The following is a 7,375-nucleotide window of genomic DNA, read 5'->3' on the forward strand; positions in this document are numbered from 1 at the left end:
AAACTATTAAAGGGAATTTGTCACCAAGTCTTTGCTACCACATATAAGAATAGCATGCTGTAGGGGCAGAGACCCTGATTCCAGCGATTCATCACTTTATTGGCTGTGGCAGTTTTGATTAAAAACTGTTTTATCTGCTGCGGATCTACCAGTTTTGTTCAATGCTGAGCTCTGTATAACCCTGCACTGTTTTGCAGTTTTTTGTGTACACTGTGCAGAGGCAGAATGCTGCCAATCAGTGGTGGGGGCAAGGCTGGATTACTTGGCAGAAAGCCAAGTAGTCCTCTAGTGATAATCTCCTGCTGATAAAACAGTGATTTTAAAATAACTACACTAAATAGCACAGTCAGTGATACATCGCTGGAATCTGATATAAAGGCCCCCAGACTGGTGTCTACTGGTTGGGCCCAGTCCTGTTGTCTGCCCTTATTCACACTGAGGTCAACATTGACACATGGTAAGGTTTAATATTAGAGAGTGTAGGACCGTCCCGATCAGAGTCACCTTGTCGTGGTGGGATGGCTTTTATGCTATTCTTGATCAAAAACAGTATTACTAAAAACTCTGTTATTTAGATGCACTTTTTTCTTTTTACTTATGTACTGCAGGATTTTTGCTCATTTTTTCTCTTGTAGGTTTTATGGCCAATGTCAGGGTCGGACTGGGGCACCGGTACAGCAGAGGATCCTCCGGAGGGCCCCAGCCCCTGCCTCCTTCATTTGTCCCTGCCCTGCATGCCAGTAGTATACACCGAGCCGTGCCCACTTTGTCCTATAGCCGGCACCGGCGCGCAGGCTGTATGGAACAAATGATGTGTAGTGCAGCCACGCGGCAGCTCCTTCTCATCACCTGCTGCTGCCGACGCCGACTTCTATTGATCTGCTAAGAGCCGGCGCGTGCGCAGCGTGCGTGTGTGCCGAGTGCCGCCCTCACTTCAGCCGGCACAGTCAGAGACACCGCTGTGTGAGGCAGAGAGGAGACACACGCACACAGCAGCTCACCCACCACACTCACCTGGTTCTGGTACTGCGTCTCCAGCTCTTCATCATAAACTGTGGACAGAGGTGGCCTAATGCTGATTGGCTGATATGCAGCCAATCAGCATTAGTTTTCTTTGTGTGTCCTCATAGCACACCTCAGGCAATGATCTGTGCTGTGATTGGTCGGCTGTCCTGCCCAAGCAGCACAGCAATATATAGTCTGGAGCTGAGGAGCATTTATGATGACTGGCTGCAGGCAGTAATGTGTAAGTAACATAGATGATGCCTGCAGGCAGCCTGCAGCATAGTTCTCCAGCCACTGAGGTAGTTAGTGGAGGCCCCCATGCAATCTAAAGGTAACACAAGGTTGGGGTCCTCCATAGAAAATGTTTAATTTCCTGTGGTCCCCCTTCACCACTGTCTCTTAATTTACTGTGGGTCTCGCCTCTCCCACCATTTCCCATCTGGGGAAGGGGCCCTCAGCCTCAGGACGTTACGTGACACAGTGGGGAAGGGGGCCCTCAGCCTCAGGACATTACGTGACACAGTGGGGAAGGGGCCCTCAGCCTCAGGACATTATGTGACACAGTGGGGAAGGGGGCCCTCAGCCTCAGGACATTACGTGACACAGTGGGGAAGGGGGCCCTCAGCCTCAGGACATTACGTGACACAGTGGGGGAAGGGGGCCCTCAGCCTCAGGACATTACATGACACAGTGGGGGAAGGGGGCCCTCAGCCTCAGGACATTACGTGACACAGTGGAGAAGGGGCCCTCAGCCTCAGGACATTACATGACACAATGGGGAAGGGGGCCCTCAGCCTCAGCACATTACGTGACACAGTGGGGAAGGGGGCCCTCAGCTTCAGGACATTACGTGACACAGTGGGGAAGGGGGCCCTCAGCCTCAGGACATTGCATGACACAGTGGGGAAGGGGACCCTCAGCCTCAGGACATTACGTGACACAGTGGGGAAGGGGGCCCTCAGCCTCAGGACATTACGTGACACAGTGGGGAAGGGGCCCTCAGCCTCAGGACATTACATGACACAATGGGGAAGGGGCCCTCAGCCTCAGGACTTTACATGACACAGTGGGGAAGGGGCCCTCAGCCTCAGGACATTACATGACACAGTGGGGAAGGGGGCCCTCAGCCTCAGGACATTACATGACACAGTGGGGAAGGGGCCCTCAGCCTCAGGACATTACATGACACAATGGGGAAGGGGCCCTCAGCCTCAGGACATTACGTGACACAGTGGGGAAGGGGGCCCTCAGCTTCAGGACATTACGTGACACAGTGGGGAAGGGGGCCCTCAGCCTCAGGACATTGCATGACACAGTGGGGAAGGGGGCCCTCAGCCTCAGGACATTACGTGACACAGTGGGGAAGGGGGCCCTCAGCCTCAGGACATTACGTGACACAGTGGGGAAGGGGCCCTCAGCCTCAGGACATTACATGACACAATGGGGAAGGGGCCCTCAGCCTCAGGACTTTACATGACACAGTGGGGAAGGGGCCCTCAGCCTCAGGACATTACATGACACAGTGGGGAAGGGGGCCCTCAGCCTCAGGACATTACATGACACAGTGGGGAAGGGGCCCTCAGCCTCAGGACATTACATGACACAATGGGGAAGGGGCCCTCAGCCTCAGGACTTTACATGACACAGTGAGGAAGGGGCCCGCAGCCTCAGGACTTTACATGACACAGTGAGGGAAGGGGCCCTCAGCCTCAGGACATTACATGACACAGTGGGGAAGGGGCCCGCAGCCTCAGGACTTTACATGACACAGTGAGGAAGGGGGCCCTCAGGTATTTGACCCCTTCATGACATCCGCCTTACATGTATGGCGCATGTTAGATGCCACTGTCAATCTCTGACAGCTGCATTTAACATGTGGCGCCGACATGCGTGCGCATCATTCTTTTGCCCGTCGGCGCACCTGTTATGTGATCGCAGGTCGCCGATGGATTGCCATGACAACAAGGGGTGAGCTGATGACCCCTGTGCCTGTCATTACGGAGCTCCTGTGAAACCCCACAGGAGACTCTGATTTCTGCAATATACAGCGATGCTCTGGCATCACTCTATCTAGCACGGGCGATCAGACTATCGCATCTTTACGTCCCCGAAGGGCAATAACAATAACAGTGAAAATGTAAAAAAAAATAAATTTAAAAATACCTTAAAGTTCAAATCATCCCCCTTGTACCCCATTGAAAATAAAGATGTTTAAAAAATGTAAAAATTCAGCTCTATCAAAATATAAAAACAATTAACCCAGTAAACACCGTAAGGCTATGTTCACACATTGCTTTTTAACTGCGTTTTGCAGCGTTTGTTTGCACTACAGATTGCTTTCAATAGGTGAAAAACACTACTAAAACGCTGAAAATTGCTACAAGAAGTGGCATGAGGCATTTTGCTAAACCTATGGTTTTCTACAAAATACTGAGGACAAAAAAAATCAAGCTGTGTGCGTGAGATTTCTGAAATGTCATAGACTTTGCTGCTACTGTAAAACGCAGCTGAAAATTTGCATTAAAAACGAAGCAAAAACGCAATGTGTGAACGGAGCCTAATCAGAGAAAAATTCAAGAATGTGAAATTTCCTTTTTTCTGGTTGCCACAATTCCACAAAAAAGCTGTAACAAGCGATCAAAAAGTCACATGTATCCTAAAATTGTACTAATAAAAACGTCATCTAGCCCTGCAAAAAATAAGCTATCACACAGCTCCATCGGCCGAAAAATAGAAACATTACTGGTCTCATAAGATGGTGACACAAAAACATTTTTTTCTCAAATTTCTATTTCTTTTCACTACTAAAATAATTTAAAAAAAAATGGACGCTTGGTTTCGCCGTCTTCATACTGATGAGCAGAATGATATTGCAAGGTCATTTTTATCACAAAATGCTAACCGTAAAAACAATTAAAAACAAAAAGTCAGAATTTATGGGGGGTTTTTCACAATTTCACTGAACTTGGAATTTGTTTCCCTTTTTCAGGTACACTATGTGTAAAAATCAATGGTGTCATTCAAAAGTACAACTCGTCCTGCAAAAAACAAGCCCTCATATGTCTATATCAGACCTGGGGAAAGTGAGGCCCATGGGCCACATCCGGCCCTCTGACTGTCTCAGTCCGGCCCACGTACCAAGACAGCCGTGGGGCCGGAAATCAGAGGTCCATGGGCCGCACAGTGCCCGCCCGCTCGCTGTCTCTCCATCTGTGGCTCTGCGCTGCGCCGCTGACTCCTGGTGGAGGAGGGGCCTCCAGCCAATTCCTCCACCAATCAGCATGTGAAACAGCAGACACAATGATGTCACTTCATCATACCATGGAACGTGCGCCAGGGAACGGGACCGAGGTGAGTATGTGAGGTTCATTTTTTTCTCTCATGTGTATGGGCTATTTGGGTGGGCATGGGGAGGCTATGGAGGTGGGACACGATGCTGCCCACATGGGGTGACATGGTGCTGCACATGGGAGGGTGACATGGTGCTGTACATAGGGGGGGTGACATGCTGCACATGGTGCTGCATATGAGGGCGACATGTGGCACTTGGTGCTGCATATACAGGCGACATGCTACACATGGGGAGGCTATGGGGGCGACATGCTGCACATGGGGAGGCTATGGGGGCGACATGCTGCACACGGGGAGGCTATGGGGGCGACATGCAGTGTATATGGGGAGGCTGTGTGGGGCTCATACAGTATATGGGGAGGCTGTGTGGGGCTCATACAGTATATGAGGAGGCTGTGTGGGGCTCATACAGTATATGAGGAGGCTGTGTGGGGCTCATACAGTATATGGGGAGGCTGTGTGGGGCTCATACAGTATATGGGGAGGCTGTGTGGGGCTCATACAGTATATGAGGAGGCTGTGTGGGGCTCATACAGTATATGGGGAGGCTGTGTGGGGCTTATGTCGCATATGGGGGAGGCTGTGTGGGGCTCATGCCACATATAAGGGGCTGTTGGGGGGCTCATACAATATACAGAGGGGGCTGTGCTCGGGTTCAAACGATATATAGGGGGACGTCAGCATGCTTAATTCATAGTTATTAAGGTTGAAGGACGACTTTAAGTCCATCTAGTTCAACCCATAGTCTAACCTAACATGCCCTAACATGTTGATCCAGAGGAAGGCAAAAAAAAACCATGTGGCAAAGAGTAAGCTCCACCTTGGGGAAAAAAATTCCTTCCCGACTCCACATACGGCAATCAGACTAGTTCCCTGGATCAACGCCCTATCAAGGAATCTAGTGTATATACCCTGTAACATTATACTTTTCCAGAAAGGCATCCAGTCCCCTCTTAAATTTAAGTAATGAATCACTCATTACAACATCATACGGCAGAGAGTTCCATAGTCTCACTGCTCTTACAGTAAAGAATCCGCATCCGTTATTATGCTTAAACCTTTTTTTCCTCCAGACGTAGAGGATGCCCTCTTGTCCCTGTCTCAGGTCTATGATTAAAAAGATCATCAGAAAGGTCTTTGTACTGTCCCCTCATATATTTATACATTAAAATAAGATCACTCCTTAGTCTTCGTTTTTCCAAAGTAAATAGCCCCAAGTGTAATAACCTATCTTGGTATTGCAGACCCCCCAGTCCTCTAATAACCTTGGTCGCTCTTCTCTGCACCCGCTCCAGTTCAGCTATGTCTTTCTTATACACCGGAGACCAGAACTGTGCACAGTATTCTAAGTGTGGTCGAACTAGTGACTTGTATAGAGGTAAAATTATGTTCTCCTCATGAGCATCTATGCCTCTTTTAATGCATCCCATTATTTTATTTGCCTTTGTAGTAGCTACCTGACACTGGCCACTGAATATGAGTTTGTCATCCACCCATACACCCAGGTCTTTTTCATTGACGGTTTTGCCCAGAGTTTTAGAATTAAGCACATAGTTATACATCTTATTACTTCTACCCAAGTGCATGACCTTACATTTATCCCCATTAAAGCTCATTTGCCATTTATCAGCCCAAGCTTCTAGTTTACATAAATCATCCTGTAATATAAAATTGTCCTCCCCTGTATTGATTACCCTGCAGAGTTTAGTGTCATCTGCAAATATTGAAATTCTACTCTGAATGCCCCCTACAAGGTCATTAATAAATATGTTAAAAAGAAGAGGGCCCAATACTGACCCCTGTGGTACCCCACTGCTAACCGCGACCCGGTCCGAGTGTGCTCCATTAATAACCACCCTTTGTTTCCTATCCCTGAGCCAGCTCTCAATCCACTTACACATATTTTCCCCTATCCCCATTATTCTCATTTTATGTAACAACCTTTTGTGTGGCACCGTATCAAAAGCTTTTGAAAAGTCCATGTACACTACATCCACTGGGTTCCCTTGGTCCAGTCCGGAACTTACCTCTTCATAGAAGCTGATCAAATTAGTGTGACATGAACGGTCCCTAGTAAACCCGTGCTGATACTGGGTCATGAGGTTATTCCTCTTCAGATACTCCAGTATAGCATCCCTTAGAATGCCCTCCAGGATTTTACCCACAGTAGAGGTTAAGCTTACTGGCCTATAATTACCGAGTTCAGTTTTTGCCCGTTTTTTGAATATTGGCACCACATTTGCTATACCCCAGTCCTCTGGTACAGACCCTGTTATTATGGAGTCTTTAAAGATTAAAAATAATGGTCTATCAATGACTGTACTTAATTCCTGCAGTACTCGGGGGTGTATCCCATCCGGGCCCGGAGATTTGTCAATTTTAGTGATTTTTAGACGCCGCCGTACTTCCTGCTGGGTTAAGCAGGTGACATTTAATTGGGAATTTTTATCATTAGTCATTTTGTCTGCCATGGGATTTTCTTTTGTAAATACTGATGAAAAAAAGTCATTTAGCATATTGGCTTTTTCCTCATCCACCATTTCACCCAGACTATTTTTAAGGGGGCCAACACTATCATTTTTTAGTTTCTTACTATTTATGTAGTTAAATAATATTTTGGGATTATTTTTACTCTCTCTGGCAATGAGTCTCTCTGTCTCAATTTTTGCTGCCTTGATTTGCTTTTTACAGAATTTATTTAATTTTTTGTATTTATTTAATGCCTCCTCACTACCTACTTCCTTTAATTCTCTAAATGCTTTCTTTTTGTCCCTTATTGCGCCCCTTACAGCTCTATTTAGCCATATTGGTTTCCTCCTATTTCTAGTATGTTTATTCCCATACGGTATATACTGTGCACAGGTCCTATCCAGGAAGATAATAAACGTCTCCCATTTTCTTTGTGTATTTTTATGTCTCAGGATATCGTCCCAGTTAATTGCACCAAGATCCTCTCTCATCCGTTGGAAATTTGCCCTCCTGAAGTTTAGTGTCCTTGTCACCCCTCTATTACACATCT

This window comes from Ranitomeya variabilis, chromosome 1, assembly GCF_051348905.1.
Source record: "Ranitomeya variabilis isolate aRanVar5 chromosome 1, aRanVar5.hap1, whole genome shotgun sequence".
Lineage (NCBI taxonomy): Eukaryota > Metazoa > Chordata > Amphibia > Anura > Dendrobatidae > Ranitomeya > Ranitomeya variabilis.